The sequence below is a fragment of the Suricata suricatta genome, chromosome 14 (assembly GCF_006229205.1).
Source record: "Suricata suricatta isolate VVHF042 chromosome 14, meerkat_22Aug2017_6uvM2_HiC, whole genome shotgun sequence".
NCBI classification, from domain to species: Eukaryota; Metazoa; Chordata; class Mammalia; order Carnivora; family Herpestidae; genus Suricata; species Suricata suricatta.
In genome coordinates this window covers 66,641,774-66,664,968 of record NC_043713.1, presented here as the reverse complement: position 1 = coordinate 66,664,968, position 23,195 = coordinate 66,641,774, and the positions used below count along the sequence as shown (strand labels likewise).

Genomic DNA, 23,195 nt, shown 5'->3' with positions numbered 1-23,195 from the left:
TTCTTCTGCATGTTGCTGTCCAGTTCTCCCAGCACCACCTGCTAAAGAGGCAGTCTTTTTTCCATTAGATACTCTTTCCTGCTTTGTCAAAAATTAATTGGCCATACATTTGTGGGCCCAGTTCTGGGTTCTCTATTCTATTACATGAAAGGTGCACTACTGATAACAGGGCATGGAAGCTTGATTAATCATTAGTAATGTTGGTTACAGGGAAAATACATTGCACTTACAGTTGATTCCAGGATACTAAGTTATTTGAATAGATGTGTGGAAATCGTATGATTGATGAAGTAACTAAAACCATCTTGTCTTTAAACAACTATAGCTTGAATAAGGAATAATGAAACCATACTAATGTAGATAAACCTTAACTGACATTTTATACTTTTGAGGGGAAATGAGGTCTTAAGCTGCTTTGACTAAAATTTCAAAATGAATTGTAGTCATAATTCTGGCATTATGATTCTCTGGCCCTAAGAAATTCTTTAAAAGAATTTACTGTCAACTCTTGTAAAATGTTAATAATATCATTTACCTCATTTTTTCAGGAATATAGTGAAGAGTCATTCTTTATAAATGGAAAATTGTTATCTGTTGAATTGTTATATCTCATCACTAGAAAAATATCTTTTCACTGAACAACTATAGAGAAGATGGTTATCCTTGGTCTTAAGAATTTATCACTGGGGTGCCTGGGTGGCTCAGTCAGTTAAGCATCTGGCTTCGGCTCAGGTCATGATCTCATGGTTTGTGGGTTCGAGCCCCGTGTCAGACTCTGTGTTGACAGCTAGCCCAGAGCCCGGAGCCTGCTTCAGATACTGTATCTCCCTCTCTCGCTGACCCTCCCCCGCTTGCACTATGTCTCTCTCTCTCTCTCTCTCTCTCTCAAAAAAAAAAAAACCCATAAAAAGAAAAAAAAAAGAATTTATCACACAATTCTCAATGCCCTAAAATATTTGGGAAATATTTAGATCTTATTTGTGAGAAAAACTACCTTTAAAACTAAGGCTTATGAGATGTAGAAATGTTGAGATTTGGTGTATGATATAATTATTTATGTCGTGTTTTGTAAAACTAGTGACCTCTGATCTTAGATTGAGGAGAAAGGTTAAAGGTCATGATTTCTACAGTTATTGTTCTCTTCCTGTTAGCAAACCAAGCACAGTTTTTGTTATGCAAATGTGTCAACTTTAATACGCATGTAACTTAGTTCTTCATTTGAACTGGTATCTGAACTACAAGACACAATTGTGTATTTTTAGATTTAGTGATGGTTTACTTCATTTAATTGGCAAATAGTTGATTATTAACATACTAGACATTGTGATGAAGGCAAAAGAATTAAGATACATTTGAATATAAAAAGGGTAGACTCTAAATCCTTGAATAACAGGGCTGTTTGTTTTTATTTTTGTACTTCTGTTAGCTAGCTGAGGCCCCAGCAACAGGAAGCATTTACTGAAAGGTTGTTGAATGGATGGGAAGGACTTGATGGCCACCCTCAGGAATTTAGAACCTTCAGATATCATAAGATGAATATACAGAAAACCAGACTGTACAATAGACAATAATCAATAATGATGTGCTAAATAATTAGAGTTTAGAGGCATTACCATTTGGAGGAAACAAAACGATTTTCAAACATTATCAGAATTTATAGTTGAAAGGTCAGGCAAAGTCTTCTTGAAGAATTGTTAGGAATTGGGTGTGAATATGGGTGGCATTACAGGTGGAGGAGAACATCATGGCTGATACGGAAATGAAAAAACATGGTAATGGCCCTATAAAAACATAACCTATTGGAAAATAGTAAACTGTAGTAAGGTGGTATTGGTAAGTGGTGTTTTGAGAGAAGAGTTTAGATTCCAAATTGTAGTTTTGCCATTTACAATCACAAACTGATCTGCTTTTTGCTATATCCATGAGCCAGTAGCCCGCCTGGCACACAGCCAGGTACTGTTAGTATCAGTAAAGCTGCCCACTGTGAAAGCTGCCAACCAGCATGACTTCAGGCTTGATGGCAAATATTTCATGGTGATCTTAAATAAAAAAATATAACTTTAAGTGGTATGGGGCAGGCTGAGCTTGCCTGATTATTCAGAGGCTGCCACCGCGGTATGGTATCAGAGTGGTAGGTCTCTCTGCTCAGTGCACACCCTGTTTCCTCAACACCTCGAGATGCCAGAATCAATTGATTATTTCTTTGTCCACCAATAAAATACATATCTTTAGAAAGGGGACCATTCTCAGCCTAAAATGAATACATTTTTCAGTCTTTTCCTCAGATTAGTATTTAATAGAAAGGTGGGTAGAAAAAGTATAAACTCTTTAACTTCTGGTGAAGTATGAAGAATAGTAAGGGAGCACCACAAGATAAAGGACAAACAGCAGACAAGAGGCTTGAAGAACCACTGACAAATTTTATCCTCATTCCAGTTTTTTATTTCGTTTTATATTTTTAAAGTTTATTTATTTATTTTTGGGAATGAGAGAGACAGAGCATGTGAGCAGGGGAAAGGCAGAGGGAGGAAAGAGAAAATCCTAGGCAGGTTGCACACTGACAGTGCACAGGGCTCAAACTCACGAATCACAAGATCATGGTCTGAACTTAAACCAAGAGTTGGACACCTAATCGACTGAGCCATCCAGGTGCCCCATATGGTTTTAAAATTATTTATTTATTTATTTATTTATGCTTAGTTTAGAGAGAGAGAGAGAGAGAGAGAGAATGTGAGTGGGGAAGGGGCAGGGGAAGAGGAAGACACAGAATCCAAAGCAGGCTCCAGGCTCTGATCTGTCAGCGTAGAACCCAACCTGGGTCTCCAATCCATGAACTGCGAGATCATGACTGAGCTGAAGTCAGACGCTTACTCTACTGACGCTTAACCAGGTGCCCCCACATTATGGTTAAAAAAATGTATTTATTTTGAGAGAGAGGGAGTATGTACCTAAGTGTGGACAGGTGAGTGGGAGAGGAGCAGAGAGGGCATCCCAAGCACAGTGCAGAGCCCAATGTGTGGCTCAATATCACAAACCATAAAATCTTGACCTGAGCCAAAGCAGGAGTTGGTTGCTTAACTCACTGAGCCACCTTGTCACCTCCCACATTGCAGTTTTGCTCAGAGTTCCATCTGGAGAGAATTATAGATTGGTATAATGTTATTAGGGGTCTGTAATGTAACAGTCAGGACTGAATTTAGTTATTAGATGGAATGTAAAATATGGACTGGTAATGAGAATGGAGTTCTCATTCTACCCTTGCCTGTTAATTAGTTATATGCTTTTTGAATAAAATTGTTCATTTTCCTTATTGCAGAAACCAGATTATGAGAAACAAGTGAAGTAATTTTTGAGTTTTCTTTCAGTCCTAAAATTAATGAATCTCTGTGGGCAATAGAACACTATAGCTGGGAATTGAATTCATATATACATATATGTATATGTATTTATTTCATATATACATATATGAATATGTAATTATGATTCATATTATTATATGAATTAAAACACCTAACAATTGCAATATGGATAAAAATACTCAGTTGAAGGATATGCTTGTGTTTCTAACAGAATGAAGCTAACAGTTGTTCACAAGGTATATATTTTCTCTTTTATGAGCCAGAAGTATCTTTTTACTGTACTGCTCAGTTCTTGCTTAGCTTTACTTATATTTATATTTTTATTATATATTATATTTAAAAGTAATATGATTTATATGAACTGTCCGAGTGTAAGCATGTTGATTGATTTTAGCCTCTCATTTTTTATTGATTTAGTACAAGAAGTGTTAGTCTGCAAATGCTGAACATTATGATATAGTAACAATTTAGTACTGAATATGCCTTCTAACAGGTACCTACTTATAAGATTACTCTAGTTTGGTAGAGCCTCCAGAATGTTGAATGGTAATATAGGTGTGGGATTCTCAGTTTAGCTTTCGATGCCTCTGGTAGAGGCTCTAGGAGGATATTTTGGTTGGAGATTGATAACTGAAGGCACAAAACCAAGTTAATGAATTCTTTATATTGGAGTCAGCCTGTGCCCTGAGTTTGATCCTCAGGCTTGCTTTAGGCGCTACGTTATCCTTCGAAGATGACCGGGGACTAGGCTAGATCCCTTATGGTGACCATAAATTGTATTCCTCTCTCTTGGTATAAATCAGTGTCAAGGATGTGGTTGTTGAGGTGCGGTAAGAAAATCAAATGTCATTTGGTAGAGCTGTTGTCCTTTGTTAGACAACATTTAAGTAATAATAAAACTAGTTCATTAGAATTATGTGACATAAAACAGTTTAAAAGAGAGCAGCAGTATTGGGTAGTTAGAAAGAAATTAGAGACCTACAATTATCATACATAGTATTCTTGGGAGTGATTTTAGTGGGGAAAAAACTATAATTAAAGATGTCCTCACTTAAACACTGGCTAAAGATTAAGTAATTTTAACTATCCATTGTTAAAACACATATCTTTAGAGAATGATCCTTGTTAAGGTCACTATGAATGATTTTTCTTTGTCTTTCTCTCAGACCAGGATTTAATAGGAGATGGGTAGGAAGAACATAAACTATGGTTTTGCACAGTTTAATTTGTTTTTTGGCTAGTGAGAATTAAGTGATACATATCTCTAGAATTATCTTATTATACTTTTTAAAAAGTAATCTCTACACTTAACATGGGGCTTGAATTCAAGACCCTAAGATCAAAAGTCACATGCTCTTCTGACTGAGACAGCTAGGTGCCTCTTAGGGTACTTTTCTTTAACATGCCTCAGCATTAAAATGACTTTAAGAATATTGCGTTATATCATAAGATTCTGACTGTGGAAGGAATCCAGCCATATTTCAGTGAGTAAATTTTTCATGACTATAGCCCATAGATGTTAAATAAAAAATGATAGCTTCTTGGATTTGATTGCAGTATAAAGTTGTGACTTAGAATACTAGATTCATAGACTAGACGTGGAAAGACAATAGGCAGGACACTTAGTATGAGAGGCAGCAAGTATTTTGCATACTTTATAAGAGATGAGAATCCTGAGTGGAGTTTTGTATCATTTATTAATGGTAGAACCACTTAGTTGGAATGAATTAAGTGTAGAGGCTTGTGCTATTTCTCTTTCATTTATTCAGCTGGTATATAGGAGGATGATGGTGATTAAATGAATCTTTGGCTACATTTGTGCAGGGAAAAACTTATTTGGCAGTCCCAGTCATCAGACAGCACAGCTATAGAAGGTTGTAGCATAACTGGAACACACACACACACACACACACACACACACACAGGGAAAAGGAGAGAGGGAGAACATGCCCCCACCCACACAAGTGCCCAAGTGTTTGTACCATTTTATATTCCCACTAGCATTGCAGAGCTCCAGTTGTTTGAGGTGCTTATCAACACATCATGTGCTCAGTCTCTTAATTGTAGCTATTTGGATGGGTGTGTCCCGAGCTCTACCCTGATTCCTAATGTGGGACATTTTTTCATGTGCTTACTGACCATTCAAATATCTTTTATAAAGTGTCTTTTCATTTTGTGTGTTTCTTAAAAAAAAACAACAACACATTTTTTATTTTGGAAAGAGAGAGGAAGAGACTGTGTGTTTTTGTGGGGGCAGAGGAGAGCAGAGGGAGAGAGAGAGTGGTTCTTAAGCAGGCTCCACATTCAGCACAGAGCGCAATGTGGGGTTTGATCCCATGACCTTGGAATTATGACCTGAGTTGAAATCACGAGTTGGAATCTCAACAGACTGAGCTACCCAGATACCCTAGTTTGTGTGTTTTTAATGAGTTTTTTATGGTTTTACTATTGGTTAGTAGGAATTCTCAATATTTTCTGGAATCTTTTCTTGAATATATATTGTGAATTCATGGTCTGAAGCTTACATTTTCATTTTTTAAATTGAGATATAATTGATGTATAATTGACATTCATAACACTAATTATGTTAGTGTTAGATGTACAACATAATGATCTGACATTTGTATAGATTGCTAAATAATAATAATCACCACAATAGGTCTAGTTAACATGCATCACCACATATAGCTACAGACCCTTTTCCTTATGAGAGCTTTTAAGATGTACTCTTAGCAACTTTTAAACATACAATTCAAATATACAGTTCAGTATTAGTGACTATAGTCACCATGCTGTGCATTATATTTCCATGACTTACTTACTTTATAACTGATGTTTGTACCTTTTGACCACCTTCACTCATTTTGCCCCCCAACCCCTGTATTCTCTGCCTCTGGCAACCACCAATCTGTTTGTTCTCTGTATCTATGAGTTGTTTTTCTGGATTCCACATATAAGTGAGATCATATAGTATTTGTCTTTATCTGTCTGACTTATTTCACTTAGCATAATGCCCTCAAGGTCCATCCATATTGTTGTAAATGGTAAGATTTCATTCCTTTTTATAGCTGAATATTATTCCATTGTGTGAGTGTGTATACACATACATACATACATACATAGATACATACATACATACCACATTTTCTTTATCCATTCATCCATTGATGGATACTTCAGTTGCTTCCATGTTTTGGCTAGTGTATAATCCTGAATGAACATGGATGTACATATATCTTTCAAGTTAGTGTTTTCTTTTCCTTCACTGAGGAACCTTCATACTGTTTTCCATACACCATTTTACATTTCCATCATCTGTGTACAAGGGTTCCTTTTTCCCCACATCCTTGCCAAACACTAGTTTTCTCTTTTGATTTTTAAATTTTTTAACATTTATTTATTTTTGAGAGACAGAGAGAGACAAAGCACAAGCAGGGGAGGGGCAGAGAGAGAGGGAAACACAGAGTCTGAAGCAGGCTCCAGGCTCTGAGCTGTCAGCACAGAGCCCGATGCAGGGCTTGAACCCATGAACCATGAGATCGTGACCTGTGATTTTGACTTATATTTTCTGATGATTAGGAATGTTGACTGCCTTTTCATTTATCAGTTTGTCATCTGTATGGAAAAATGTCTATTCGAATCATCTGTAGGGGCAGCTGGGTGGTTCAGTCGATTAAGCGTCCAGCTTCGGCTCAGGTCATGATCTCGCGGTTCGTGGGTTCGAGCCCCCTGTCAGGCTCTCTGCTGACAGCTAGCTCAGAGCCTAGAGCCTGCTTCTTCAGATCTGTGTCTCCCTCTCTCTCTGACCCTGCCCTGTTTGTGCTGTCTCTGTCTCTCAAAAATAAATAAAAAAACAAAACAAAAAAAAGAATCCTCTGTCAACTTTTTATTTGGATTTTTCTTTTTACATATTTTGGATATTACCCCCTTGTCAGATACATGATTTGCAAATATTTTCTCCCATTTGGTGGGTTGCCTTTTCATTTTTTTGATTGTTAACTTTGCTCTGCAAAAGCTTTTTAGTTTGATACAGTCCACTTGTTTAATTTTTGCTTTTGTTGTCTTTGGTTTTGGTGTCAAATGCAAAAAGTCCTTTCCAAGAATGGTGTCAAGAAGCCTATTGCCTATGTTTCCTTTTAGGGGTTTTATGGTTTCAAGTCTTCTTTCTTCTTCTTTTTTTAAAAAAATGTTTATTTAATTTTGAGAGAGAGTGAGAGAGAGAGAACACAGAAAGGGCAGAGAGAGAGAGGGAGAGAGAGAATCCCAAGTAGGCTGTGCGCTGTCAGCATATAGCGTGATGTGGGGCTCAAACCCGTGAAGTGTGAGATCTTGACCTGAGCCAAAATCAAGTCAGACACTCAACTGATTGAGGCACTCAGGCAGCCCTGGTCTTATTTTTAAACATTTATTTCATTTTGAGTTGATTTTTATGTTTCTTTTACATGTGACTGTCCAGTTTTCCCAACATCATTGTTATTGAAGAAACTATTCTTTCTCCATCATATGTTCTTGACTCCTTTGTCGTAAGTTGTATGTGGATGTGACCATGTATATGTGGGTTTATTTCCAGGCTCTTTGTTCTGTTCCATTGACCTATGTGTCTGTTTTTATACCAATGCCATACTGTTTTGATTACTAGCTTTGCAGTATAGGAAGCATGATACCCCTAGCTTTGTTCTTCTTTCTCAAGATGGTTATTTGGGGTCTTTGGTGGTTCCATATCAATTTTAGGATTGTTCTATTCCTGTGAAAAATGCCATTGGATTTTGATTGGGATTGCATTGAATCTGCAGATTGCTTTAACAATATTCTTCCGACCTATGAATATGGAATATCTTTCCATTTACTTGTGTTATCTTCAGTGTTACTTTTTAATTTTCTTAACAGTTTATGTAAGAAAAATTTTATCATTTTGGCAAGATCTAATTTATTAATATTTTCTTTTTTGGGGTATGCTTTATGTGTACTGTTCATAAATCCTTTTCCCACCCCAAAGATTTTCTCATATGTTTTCTTCTATAAGTGTCATGGTTTTCACTTTTACATTTAAGTTTATACCTACCTCAGGTTAATTTTTGTGTATGGTACAAGGTAATATTGACATTTATTTAATTCCTCATGGATCTTCTGACACCTTTGTCTATAATTGGCCGACCATATACATAAGGTCTATATCTGAATTTTCTGTTATGTCCTACTGATATATCTGTCCTTTTTAAAAAATTGTTTAGAGGCGCCTGGGTGGGTCAGTTGGTAAGCGTCCGGCTTTGGCTCAGGTCATGATCTCACGGTTCTTGGGTTCAAGCCCTGCGTTGGGCTCTGTGCTGACAGTTAGCTCAGAGCCTGGGTCCTGCTTCAGATTCTGTGTCTCCCTCTTCTTTGACTCTCCCCTGCTTGCACTGTCTCTGTCTCTCAAAAAAAAAAAAAACATAAAAAAATATTTATTTTTGAGAGAGAGAGAAAGGCACACAATTGCGGGGAGAGACAGAGACAGAGGAGAGAGAGAATCCCAAGCTAAGAGTGTGAGTTGAAATCAAGAGTCTGATGCTTAACCAAGAGTCACCCAAGTGCCTCTATATTATATCCATCCTTGTGCAACTTCTACACTATTCGGATTACTGTAGGTTTATAATAAGTCTTGAAATCAGGTAGAATTCCAACTTTGTTCTTTTCTACAATTGCTTTAGCTAGCCTAGGTTCTTTGCATTTCCACATAAAATTTCAAATCAGCTTACCACTTTTACAAAAAAGTTTATTGCAATTTTTATTGTGATTGCTTGAATCTATAATGTAGGTACCAAGTGACATCTTAAGAATATTGAGTCTTTCAATCTAGAAATGTGGTAGAGCTTTCTATTTCTGTTTTATTTCATTTCTCTCAGGAGTGTTTTGTAATTTTTCTTATACATGTTTTACATATGTTTTGTTAAATTTATCTTTAACTGTTCATTGTTTTTAGATGACATTTTAAATGATATTGTTTAAAAGTATTTTTATTTGAAATCAGGAGTTGAAATTTCAAATAGCAATTGTCTATTGCTAGTATAGGAAATACAGTTGCCTTTTTTTTTTTTTTAATGTTTATTATTGAGAGACAGAAAGAGGCAGAGCATGAGCAGGGGAGGGGCAGAGAGAGAGGGAGACACAGAATCGGAAGCAGGCTCCAGGCTCTGAGCTGTCAGCACAGAGCCTGATATGGGGCTCAAACCCACAAATTGTGAGATCATAACCTGAGCCGAAGTCAGACACTTAACCAACTGAGCCACCCAGGTGCCCCCAGTTGACTTTTATTTATTGACCTTCTATCCTTTGATCTTTCTAAATTCACTTATTAAAGGTTTTTGTTTATTTGTAGATGCCTTAGGCTTTTTGTTGCCTTATTGCACTGGCCAGAATCTGCAGTTCATTGTTGGAGGTGGTGATAATGTATATCCCCATCTTAGGGAGAATACACAAGTCATTCATTTCCAATATGATGTTGGCTGTAGATTTTCTTTTTTTAAAAAAAAAACTGTTTAGAGAGAGAGTGTGTGTGTGCACAGAAGGAGCAGAGAGAAAGAGAAAGAGAATTCCAAGCAGGTTCTGCTTTGTTAGTACAGAGCCACTTCAGGGCTTGAACTCACAAAGCATTTAGATCATGACCTGAGCTGAAACCAAGAATCAGATGCTTAACCAAAGGATCTACCGAGGTATCCCAGCTATAGATTTTCTTATAGAAACTCATATCATGCCGAGAAAGTTCCTTTCTAGTTCTCATTTGTTGAAATAAAAAAAAAGTTATGAATGAGTCTTAAATGCTATCAATTGCTTTTTTACATCTATTAAATTGATTGAATTGATCGTGTGGTTTTCTTTTTTAATCTAATAGGGTAGATTACATTGATTTATTTTCAGGTGTTAAACCATTCAGGTGGGATGTGTTCTAGGAATGCAAAATTTGTTTAACATTTGAAAATAAATCTCACCTGGTCATGGTGTATTACTGTTTTTTAGGTACTATTACATTTGGTAAAATTTTATTCAGAATTTTTATCTTTGTTTATGAGAAATATTGGTTTATAGTTTTCCTGTAATATTTTTGTCTGCTTGCGGTATCAGTGTAATGTTGGCTTTGTCAGGAGTGTGAAAGTGTTTTATCTATCTTTCCTGAAAAAGTTGGCACAGAATTGGCATTTCCTCTTTATGTTTTTGATAGAATTAACCAGTAAAGTTTTCTGGGATTTCTTCATTGGAAGGTTTCTAGATTACAAATTCAGCTGTCTTAGTAGAGACAGGGCTTTTCAGATTTTCTGTTTTTTTGAATCAGTTTTGGTAATCATGTTTCTCAAAATGGAATTTGTCTATTTCCTTTAAGATTTTCAACTTACTGGCATAAAATTGTTCGTAGTATTCCTTAAATAACCTTTAAATGTCTCTAAAATCTATAGTATCTCCTTTGCTATTCCTGATACTGGTAATTTATGCCTTCTCTCTTTTGTTCTTAATGACTCGAACTAGTATTTAAAACTTTTATTTCTTTTTTGAGAAAACAGCTTTTGGTTCAATTGGTATTTTTTATGTATTTAAATTTTTTTATTGATATTAGTTCTTTTTTAAAGTTTATTTTGAGAGAGAGAGAGAGAGAGAGAGAGAGAGAGGGAACGAGCATAAGTAGGGGAGGGAGAGAGAATCCTGAACAGACTCTGCACCATCAGCACAGAGCCCTACATGGGACTCGACCTCACCAAGGTCAGGCTCCAACTCATGAATTGTGAGATTGTGAATTGCGCTGAAATCAAGAGTTGGATGCTTTTTATTTATTTATTTTTTAAGAGTTGGATGCTTAACTAACTGAGCCACCCATGCACCATGACATTTGTTCTTATTTTTATTATTCCTTCATTCTACTTATTTTGAGTTTACTTTGCTCTTTTCTTTCATTGATATTTGACTTGACTTCTCATTTGAACCATTTGAAGATCTATGTTTCCCTCCAAGCACTGCTTTAGGTGCATTCTACAAATTTTTAAATGTTGTATTATTATTTTCAACTTCTTCAAAAATATTTCTGTCCCTTGACCCTGGATAGTGTTTTAATCAAAACATTGCGGGTTTCTGTGATAGCTTTTCGTTATTGGTATCTAATGTAAAATTTTTAACAAATTTATTTGTTTTTATGGGAAGCCTGGGTGGCTCGGTAGTTGGGCATCTGACTTTAGCTCAGGTCATGATCTCATAGTTTGTGGGTTAGAGCCTGCGTCAGGCTCCGAGCTGACAGCTTGGTCAGGAGCCTGCTTCGTTTCTTTGTCTCCCTCTCTCATCCTGCCCCTGCCTCCCCACCCTTGTGCTCTCTGTCTCAAAAATAAATATTAAAAAAAAAGGTTATTTATTTTTGCATGTGGTAAAATATGCAAAGCATAGCACTTATTGTTTTAGCCTTTTTGAGCATATAGTTTGGGGCATGTGGGGCCTTCACTCTGCGGAGCCATCACCACTCTCAGCTCCACAACTTTTTTCCATTTGCAAAATAGAAACTTTGTAACCATTAAACAATAACTCCCCATTCCAGAATGTATATTCTGCTTATATATAGTATTTAAAACTGTATTTTTAAACACTTGAACATAGTTATGACAGTGTTTTAAATTTCATTGTCTGCTGGGGCGCCTGGGTGGCTCAGTCAGTTAAGTCTCCGGCTTCGGCTCAGGTCAGATCTCACGTTCGTGGGTTCGAGCCCCGCGTCAGGCTCTGTGCCGATAGCTAGCTCAGAGCCTGGAGCCCGCTTCCGGTTCTGTCTCCTTCTCTCTCTGCCTCTCATGCTCTGTCTGTTTCTGTATCAAAAATAAATAAAACATTAAAAAATTTTTTTTAATAAAAAAAATAAATTTTATTGTCTGCTAATTTCATAATTTCTGTCACTTTGGTTATGTTTATTGATTTTTTTTCTTGGTTATGTTTCACAGTCTCCTTACTTTTTAACATTTCTGGCATTTTTTATTGGATTATGGGCATTGCTAATGTTTTCCTTTGTTTGGATTTTGTTGTCTTCCTTAAAAAAGTACTTTGGCTGTGTTCTAGCAGGTAGTTATTTATAGATCTGTGTAGCTTCCTCCTTTTTGGGAGTCTGCTTTCCACCTTCAGCTGCCTTAGTCTTGAACCTGACCTCTGACTTCTACTCAGCAAGACCTTTGTTCTTTGTTTTGGATTTCCCTCTGTGCTCTCTGTCCAGAATATTCCTACGAGGTAGAAGGTCCTGAAAGGCTGAAAGTGGGGCCCATAATAGGACTCGTCTGAGTTTTTCCCCTTTGTTGAGGCAGCACGGTTTTGTGTTCCCTGTTGTTCAGTGCCTGAAAACAGTTGGTTCATACACTTTGTTCAGTTTTCTAGTTGTGGCAGAGCATAAATGTGCTCTCTATTACTTCATTGTGGCTGGAAGTCACCACTGGTTTTAATGGAGTTCATAACACTTGTGAGGATGTGGTAAAGAACATCTAAGTCTGTCAAAGATTCGTTTTGAATGAAAGTCTGTGAAGGTAGTCTGATCTTTTCTTACTGTCTTTTAACTAGTCTCTGCTTGTTTTATGGTAATGTTAGGAGGGTGGAATGATACAGCATGTCATATGGAATGGAGATTGGATTTGGAAAGATTCAGTCTCATTTTGCCATTAATTTGTTGTACATGTCTTTAGACATATTGAAACTAGTAAAATATCCATTTCTTCTTGTATCAAATGAAAGGAGCATATTAGACTGACCTAAGATCTTAAGTTTTTCAGTTGTAAAATTCTGTCATTTTATATTGTATCTATAAAGGTCCTGCAGGATGAATTCCAAGCTTTGAAGCCAGTTAAACATTGTTTAAAAGTGAAGGATCTGGCTTCTGGCTCTGGCAAAGTTTGTTCCTTATTTGATCTAGTTAAATAATAAATCAAGGATGAATACAGTTTTAGAGTATTGGATGTTATACAAAGGGCATTCATTCATGAATATTGCACATCCAAACTATATGGTAAAATGCTATTTTGATATCTGTGAGTTTGCATAGTGTCTCAATTAGAAATAACCTGCAGAGAGGCGCAACTGCATAAATGGATATTCGTTCTTAATTTCTGTTAAAGACTATCACCCAAATCTTTAAAAGTATTAACTTTTAATTATGTAAAACATGCACATAGTTCTAAATATGAAATGAGCTAAAAGGAATTTATAGAAATATAAGTCTATCACCTTATTATCCCTCCCCAATTTGATTATTCTAGTTTAAAATGTCTTTAGACTCTAGACTCTATCTCTAGAGCCCCTTCCTAAAAGTAATAATCCTTAACCAGTTTCTTGTTTGTGCTAGCACAAATAGCCTATACATATAAGAATATACCTCTATATGTATTAAAATTATGTGCATATGCACATACTATCTTTTGCCTACATCGTTGTATCCCATGTTTTCTTTATGTATTTAAAATTTTTTCCCATATCTGTTTATAGAGAACTACCTATCAGCTGCTTTTTAAAAAAATGTTTATTTGTTTTTGAGAGAGAAAGAGAGAGTGAGTGAGCGACAGAGACAGAGAGAGCATGCACAAGGTCAGGGGAAGGCAGACAGAGGGAGAGAGAGAATCCCAAGCAGGCTCCGCATTGTCAGCATAGAGCCTGAGGCAGGGCTCGAACTCACAAACCATGAGATCATGCCCTGAGCTGAAATCAAGAGTTGATGTTTAACCCTATGCCGCCCAGGCTCCCCTCAGCAGCTTTATATTGAATACCTGAATGTATTATAATTTAACAGTCCTCCATTAATGGATTATTTTCAAGCTCTTGCTGTCATATTCAGGGCTATACTGTATAATTTACTTGTAGCTTTTGTATTTATCTTAGATTATGATTTGTTTTTGACTTTTGTTTGTTATTTACTTGGTTTTACCACCTATAAAATTTTAGTTTTTATGTATTTTGATCTTTCAGTATTTTGTTTCTGAGTCTTTTAACCATTCCTAAAAAGACCTTCCCTACTCTAAGATTTCTAAAATGCTCATTTTTATATTTAAATTTTTAATTAACCCACAATTCATTTTGGTATGAGAAGATTTTTTTTTCAAAGTGGCTCTCCATCTATCCTTTTCCCACTAAACACAATTTTATCTTTATCATATTCTAAATTTTTATGTATATTTGACTTGTCTCTGGAGTCTCATTTTTTGTTGATGTGTCTGTATATTCATATCACCATGCTTATAATTATTGTGGCATTATAATATAAAATATAAAACTAAAGTTTATTATCTCAGTTGGACTGGTATTCCTCATTACTTATGTTTTTGAATATCTTCCCAGTTTTACTCACAATTTTTTTTTGTTGATTTTAGAATCAAGTTGCCTAGTTAAGAAAGTCTGTTGGTATTTTTTTGAGATTACCTTACATTTATAAAACAATAAAATTAGCTCTTCCTCGGAGCTGTCTGCCAAGGTGGCAGCCATCTGTTACTTGGTATCATGACTGCCCTCAGACCTCTGGTGAAGCCCAAGATCATTAAAAAGAGGACCAAGAAGTTCATCTGGCACCAGTCAGACTGATATGTCAAAATTAAGCTCAACTGGCGGAAACTCAGAGGCATTGACAGTAGGGTGCGCAGAAGATTCAGGGGCCAGATCTTGATGCCCAACATTGGTTACAGGAACAACAAGAAAACAAAGCACATGCTGCCCAGTGGCTTCCGGAAGTTCCTAGTCCACACGTCAAGGAGCTTGAAGTGCTGCTGACATGCAACAAATCTTACTGTGCAGAGATTGCTCACGATGTCTCCTCCAAGAACCATAAAGCCATTGTGGAGAGAGCAGCCCAGCTGGCCATCAGAGTCATGAATCCCAATGCCAGGGTGCACAGCAAAGAAAATGAATAGACCGTTCATGTGCGCATCATTTTTGTGTTAATAAAACCATAAACTACCAAAAAACCCCAATAAAATTGTAGATCAAAATTGACATCTTTATGTCATTGAATCTTTTTGTCCATGAGAGGATAGACCATAGCATTTATTTCATCCTTAGTAGTTTAAAGACATTTCATCATGTAGATCTTGTACTTTTGTTGTTAATTTGATTCTTAGGTCATTCACCTTTCTTTGTTACTCCTATAAATAGAATAACTTCACTCTTTATGTTTTTTAATTTAGATACTGCTTATATATTTGAAAATTGTTAATTTTTTATGTTTTATTGTTTTTAAAAAAAGTTTTCTAGTTAATTTCTTTGCATTTTCCAAGAATTCAACCTTATTTTTTTAATATAACTATTTTCTTCTTCCCAAATTTTAAACTTTTACTATCTTACCTAATTGTATGAACTGTTACTTTTAGAATAATGTTGACTTTGGAGTTCTGAAGTTTCCTCATTGAATAAAATGCTGGGTTTTAGGTTGGGATATCTATATATACATATGTCTCTATGATGTTAAGGAAGTAGCTCTGTCCTTTTGATTTATTGAAATTTAAAAAAATGTAAGCTTCCATCTTTATTAATTGATTACATATTGTTGGTATTCTTAAACTTATGTATCTCCTTGCTTATTTATGTGTTTCACTTTTATTTCTATGGGTACTTCAGTTGTAGTCAAACTATTCTCTTTAAAGTAGTCTGTTTGAAAATGAAACCAAAAGGGGCACCTGGGTGGCTCAGTCAGTTAAGCATCTGACTTCCACTCAGGTCATGATCTCACAGTTTGTGGGTTTGAGCCCCGCGTCAGGCTCTGTGCTGACAGCTCAGAGCCTGGAGCCTGTTTCAGATTCTGTGTCTCCCTCTCTTTCTGCCCCTTTTTTGTTCACACACTGTTTCTCTCTGTTTCAAGAATAATTAAACATAAAAAAAAGAAAAGTTAAAAAAAAAAAGAAAATGAAACCAAAAAGTCAAAGCATAAAGGGTATTTCAGAGATTAAAAAGCAAATAAAATTTACATGTATCAGTAAAGTGTAAATCAAAATATTTTTACATGTTAAAACATCACAGAATTATGACATGAACTTTATTCCATTTCATTCTTACATAGACTTTTTGTTTTTTTGTTTTTTGAGAAAGAAAGAGAGTGTGAGTGAGCACAGGCTCACTGGGGGAGGAGGGCAGAGGGAGAGAGAAAATCTTAAGCAGGCTTTATTCCCAGCACGGAGCCCATTGTGGGGCTCAATCTCGCAACCGTGAGATCATGACCTGAGCGAAAATTGAGTTGGAAGACTAACCAACCGAACCACCCAATCGCCTCACCTATATTGACTTTTTTTTTTTTTTTAAAGTTAAATATCCCTAGTTGTTTTGCCACAAGTTAAAAAGCACAGACATCTACAGGCCTTATCTTATACCAATATGTTAACTAGTTGTCTTTTGTTTTAGTTTTAACTTGTTAGACAGCCAATGAATTTAATCTTAATTTACTATCAAGTAAAATCTTAACATTTTAACTTACTAAGAACCTTAAAGCTATTTATTCAATGAAAACTATAGAGCAGACCAAATTAATCTTTTCTTTTTTATATTGACTTTTTTAAGCCAACTTCTTTACAATGTTTAATATGCTACTTTAGGGATTATAATATTTATTCTTAATAATCTGAGAGGTAATGTACCGATTCATGTAGAAAGTGAGAACTTTATCACAGTTTAATTCTGTTTACTATATCCCCATCCTTTGTGATATTTGTGATCTTGCACCATACAGTAATAAACCCTATAATATAGTGTTTTGATTTTTGCTTAAAACAGTCATGTGTCCTTTAAAAATTAAGAGAAGAAAGGATATGTTTTTATGTTTATTTTTTTTGAGAGAGAGGGTATAAGTGAGCAAGGAGTGGAGAACGAGAAGGAGAGAAAGAGAGAGAGAGAATCCCACAACTGGCAGAAGGAGGGAGGAAGGAAGAGCGAGAGCGAGAGAGAGAGCGAGAGAGAGAGCGAGAGAGAAGCCGGGCTTATTCAAAGCGGGGCTCATGCTCACCTGAAGTGGGACTTGAGCTCATGAACTGTGAGATCACAACCTAAGCCGAAGTCAGATGCTTAACCAACTGAGCCACCCAGGTGCCCAAAATGGCATGCTTTTCATATTGACTCACAAATTTACCATATTTTCTGCTTTTCATTCTTTCCCAAAGATCTGAGTTTTCTTGCAGTTATCAATTCAGCTTGAAAATTTTTCTTTAGAATTTTCATAGAGATTTCAGTTTTATTACTTTTCCAGAAATTATTTTGCCTTAATTTTTGAGGAATATTTTTTTGGACACAGAATTCTAGACAATTTTTCTTTCAACATTTAAAATATTTTTTTTGTTTTCTGGTCTCCTTTATTTTTAAAAAATGTTTATTTGTTTTGAGAGACAGACTGTGCAAGAGTGTGTGCAGTCACAAGCATGGGAGGGGCAGAGAGAAAGAGAGAGAGAGAATCCCAAGCAGGCCTTGTGCTGTCAGCCTAAATCAAGAATCGGATGCCCAACCGATAGAGCCACCCAGGTGCTCTTGGCCTCTTTTCTTTAAACAGTTTTTTTTTAATTGAAGTATAGCTGACATAGAATATTACATTAACTTCAGGTATAAAACAATGATTTGACAATAGCCTTATTATTTCTTGTATGAAATCTTCCTATTTCAAGTTTCAGTGTCCCATTCTTTCCCAATCAGTGTCCTAAATTTCAGATGAAACACTTTTGGTGAGACTATGAATTTAACTGTTGTTGTAATTCAGCAACCTGAAGTATGTTTGATTTTTAGCAAGATCTGCCATGTGTCTATAAGAAATAAAATATTTTTCTAGGGCTGTCATGGAAGCTCAGACCATGATGTAAGCTGAGTTTGTCATTTTTCTCTCTGTGGGCACTGAAATGCACATCACAGTCCTTGTAGTCATCAAAATTCTGGAATCCACCAAGCCATTTGCTTCAGTTGTTACTTTATTATAAACAACTACAGGTGATATTTTGATTAACTGTGATGTTACTGCATGCCATAGGGTCATTATCATCCCATTTCCCATTGGCAAGGAGCTCATTCTTCCTTTAAACCCAAGGACCCAAACAGCAATCCCAGAATCCCATATTTAGAAATCTCTTTCCTGGGACCATGTCCTGTAATAATCCTATATCATTCTCGGTCCAGTTGGGAGACAGTGATTTCAACATGGGAAATTTAGTGTAAAGAACTATTAAGCTATGATAAAAGTGTATCTGTAAGAGTTCAGAGAATTCTCTAGAGTACCCTAATGTTCAGGGAGAGTACCCAGGAAAGGACAAACCTGGAAGGGTGTCCCTTCCTCAGGACTGGGGACCTTGTTGGACAAGATGTAGTTGTAGTCTATTGGATGGTAGGGTTTCTGGTTTGCCTGGGCTAGAGCTGGTCTGCAATGTATAACAAGCCTCAAGCAAGTCTTGGGCACAAGCAAGCCTTGCACTGGTCACCTCAGTCTGGTGACCAGTCAGTGCAGACAATCTGTGGCACCAATCATGCAAGAAGCCTGGAGTATGTGGTGTCCACAGTGGTAGGGATATGGCATTGGGAGCATTGCAGGAAGCTCCAGGGGAAGGAGCAAACAGAAATTGAGGCATCATTCTGGGCCTAGAGTGTGCAGCATCTGTGTTGAGAGGGCTGCAGAAAGGGAATCCCCAGGATGAGTCAGGAGCTATGAATTTGCTAAGGGACTGTATGTTCTCAGAGCGCCACCAGATGTCCTGAGACCACTGATCCCCGATGCAGCAGCCAGAAGAAATCAATCAGGAGAACTCTTTCTTCCTACACTGGTTCTCTAGTGTCTTCACCAAGAAAGCTCAATATCAGGTTGACTGTAAGGGAAACTTCCATCCGTTATTGCAGAGTAGGCATTGAAGGGTGAATTTGAGACTGAGAGACAATAAATTAATAATGGACAAATCCATCGTCTAATTCTCAGGTCAGTAAGATGCTTTGTGTTTGAGTCTGAGCTGCCCTGCACTGTGTGGATGAGGAGTGGTCTCAGACAAAAAGCCATACACACATACATACACAGTTTTTGCTAGCTGCATTTCTCTGCTTTAGGGGTTGACTCCTTTACAGCTTCTGCCTGATTTTGGTTGTTACTTTCCTTTAAAAGTTATTTTTTACAGTTTGTTCATCATTTATGACATTTATTTTGGGAGGGCCTATATAAGCCCCTCTGCCATTATTGGAGGTAGAACCTGCACTTTTTTACAGAAGGAAATTTAAAGCTGTGAAAGATATTTGTTAGAGTAATTATATCCAGCATATATTGAACATTTACCATGAATGAAATGAAGTATGTTATTTTATTTCAACCTCAATATTAGGTAGTTGTTGGGGAGAGAGAGGGATGCAAAACTTGAGAGACTATCGAATGCTGAAAATGAACTGAGAGTTGAAGGGGAAGGGGGAGGGGGGAAAAGGAGGTGGTGGTGATGGAGGAGGGCACTTGGGGGGAAGAGCACTGGGTGTTGTATAGAAACCAATTTGACAATAAACGATTTAAAAATAAATAAAAATAAAAAATAAAAAACATAAAAACAAAAAAAATTAGGTAGTTATCTCTAGTAGTTAAAAATTTTTTTTAAATGTTTTATATTTGAGGGGGAGACACTGGGCTGAGTGGGGCGGGGCAGAGAGAGGGAGACACAGAATCTGAAGCAGGCTCCAGGCTCTGAGCTGTCAGCAGAGTCCAACACAGGGCTTGAACCCATGAACTGCGAGAACATGAAGTCAGATACTTCCACTCCGTCAGACTGAAGTTGGACTGATCCATCTAGGCACCCCTCTGGTAGTTTTTCAGATAAGGATATTGAAGCTCAGAAAGGTCCTTATTTTACTAAGATCATATGGCACAGCTAGTATTGGAGTACAGATGTTCCACAGTGCATGTCCTACACTTACAGATGTCTGTATAAGCACAAATTTGATCATAGCGTTGATATAAGAAGTCAAAAACATGTCAGCCTCTTAAGTGCAAAAATGGTGTGCCATCTCTTTTTGTTGTGATGAATTCTTTCAGGGAGCATAGTAGATTCTCAGGTGTTTTCTAAATTGGATTTATTTCAATCTAGAAAGCCATGCAAATATTTATAAGTACTGTACTATGTAGTTATTAAGTAAAGAATACTGTTAGGTTTATAATAGGTCAGTTAATTCTTCTTAAAAATGTATTTTGTTCATTTCCATATTTATTTTCACATTCCCATGTGTTTTAATTAATATTTAGGATATGTTACATTCATGACATCTGCACAGACTTCATTTGTAGTATTTATGTCCTTTTTGTTGGAAACCTCATGGAATATAATCAGAAGTTAAATAAAATTATTTGTAAAAGAAGAAATGTCTGAGTTAAAAAAAATTTTCCCTTTCCTCAGAGTGATCCTACTTTTAATCTAAGTTCATCTAAAAAATATGTCAATGAATTTCTGCCTGAAAGATATATGCTAGAGTGTAATTAGTAAAAACAAAATGTTGGATGAAAGTATTTTTTTAATGACCAGAATGTTTTAGTTGTGAACATTTTAAAGATACATTAAGTATAAAGAAAAGTTACAAGTAATTTAAGCCCTCACCATAAGTCTAATAAACATTTTTTCCATCTAATATGTCCTGAACAACTTTTCATTGTTTTAGAAAGTTTTGAAAAATGTGACTTGGAATAATTAAATACTATTTTATTACATGCAGATATTATAATTTTATTATGATTTATTTATTTAACTATTTTTCTATTTGGGGTCCTACAGATAGCTTCTAATTTTCAACATTAAAATAATGCATGCCCATGATTATTCCTTAGTATAAATTCCCACATTATGATTATAATTAAAGAGTGCTATGATTTTTGTAGTCAATGATATGTAATTCCAAATTGCCCTCCAAAAAGGTTTATTAATTTATATTCTCATCAAAAGCATCATTTTCACTGTGCCTTTGCCAGTGCTGCAAGTTATAATTTAAAAAAACTTTGTATTTTTTGTAGGTGAAGAATGGTTTCTTTGTCAATTTGCATTCATATGATTCCTAGGGAGGGTAACATTTTGCATATATTTACTGGCTACTATTAATTTGAGGGTAAATTACTTATTCATGTTCATTCATTCCCCCCTTTAAAAATGACTTTTTAAAATTTCAAACAGACTGTATTAAAAATAGTTTTTAATAAGGGTGGTTTTTGATAAAACTATGAATTATTCAGAATCTGCTTTTTCACACTATTCCCCTTCCAGGTGTTATACTAAGTACTATTTTTCCTTCATGTAGATTTGAAGACCGGAAAGGAAAAGTGGGAAAGGTAAAAGAAGGAGGGAATATATGAGATAATCAAAGTAAAATTGTTGGCATTTACTAAGCCCCTCCTAAAAATCCTTGGTGTTGCTTCTGCTATTACTGTTAGTACCGTTAAAATATACTTGTTTTCTATTGGATTTATTTAGGTTCCTACTTTTTAAGATGTTAGCTGTTTGGGTTCTGGCAGATCAGGCTTCAGTTTACTGCTTTACTACTTATAGATGTGACTCTGAACGAATTACCTAATTTATCTGAGCCTCAGTTTCTACCTCTCTAAAGGGAAATAATAACATTTATCTCATGGGTTTCCTGTGAGGTTACATGTGGAAATGAATGTAATGTTTAGCTCAGTGCTAGCACCTAGTAAGTGATAAATCAATGCTTGTATTTGAAAAGATGTTGGCTTTTTTTTTTTTTTTTTTTTGAAGTTTGTTTATTTTGAGAGACAGAGGCAGGGTACCTGCACTGAGCCAGAGAGAGGCAGAGAGAGAACCCAAGCAGGCTGTGCTGAGTCTGATGCGGGGCTCAAAATGGGGCTCAATCTCAAAAACCTGAGATTATGACCTGAGCTGAGATCAAGAGAGGGACACAACTGACTGAGCCACGCAAGTGAAAAGATACCCTTGACTTAACAGGTTAAAACTCACCAATTATATATTTTCTTTTTTATAAAAATTTTTAATAAAAATTTTAAAAAATGTTTATTTGTTTTTGAGAGAGAGAAAAAGTGTGAACGGGGAGGAGCAGAGAGAGAGGGAGACACAGAATCCAGGCTCTGTGCTGACAGTTCAGACGCGGGGCCTGAACTCAGGAGCTGTGAGATCATGGCCTAAGCCAAAGTTGGATGCTCAACCGACTGAGCCACCCAGGCACTCCACCAATTATGTATTTTTTTTAATTAAAAGGATCTTTCTGAAAATTATGCTTCCACCAAGAAGTAACTTCAGTAGAGGGTATTTCAGGCAGTATGGCAGGTGGTAGGGGAAAGCTTTTCAAGTAAGGAGTATCTTTTGGTGAGGATAAGGAAGCCTAAGGGAAATAATTATATTTTTGAAAAGGAAAAAAAATTCATTAATACAGAGAAAAATTTTGTATGAACGATCGGCTGTTCTCAAGCTTGAAGCTCTCACCTTCAAAGCTGCCCTGTTGTGATGTATTTTGAAAGTGCAAACAAGTACTCAGCAATGACTGCATAGATTGATAAGAGAGGACAAAAAACTATTAAATAATGGCATCATTAGCTTTTTATTTTCCGAAAGCAGGTCCTTTAAGGAAGTGACTTACTAATGAAGCTAGAATGACTGATTTATCTTAATCTAGATTCTGATATAATAGGTTATGATTAGTCTCCATAGTTCCCTGCCACATAGTATTGCAGGCTTGAAAGTTTTTATTGATAGAAGTTTCCAAAAGGCATAGGGAGACTGCCATATAAATAATATTTGGCTGAGTAATTCCCCTTCTCTTGAGACTCAACAGACTTCAGGCTTTGGTAAATTATAAGGAACAGAAATAAATGAAAAATGGAGGGGCAAAATCATCATTATCTCATTCCTTGTTAAATAATTATTAATATGGTTT

At 36.1% G+C, this 23,195-nt stretch overlaps 1 protein-coding gene and 1 pseudogene across 1 annotated transcript in view; both read left to right on the top strand.

Moving 5' to 3' along the window:
* Window positions 1-23,195, top strand: part of TTC28 (tetratricopeptide repeat domain 28) — a 622,170-nt gene that overhangs the window by 102,162 nt on the left and 496,813 nt on the right. The window lies entirely within an intron of this gene.
* On the top strand, window positions 14,784-15,284 carry LOC115277525 (annotated as a pseudogene).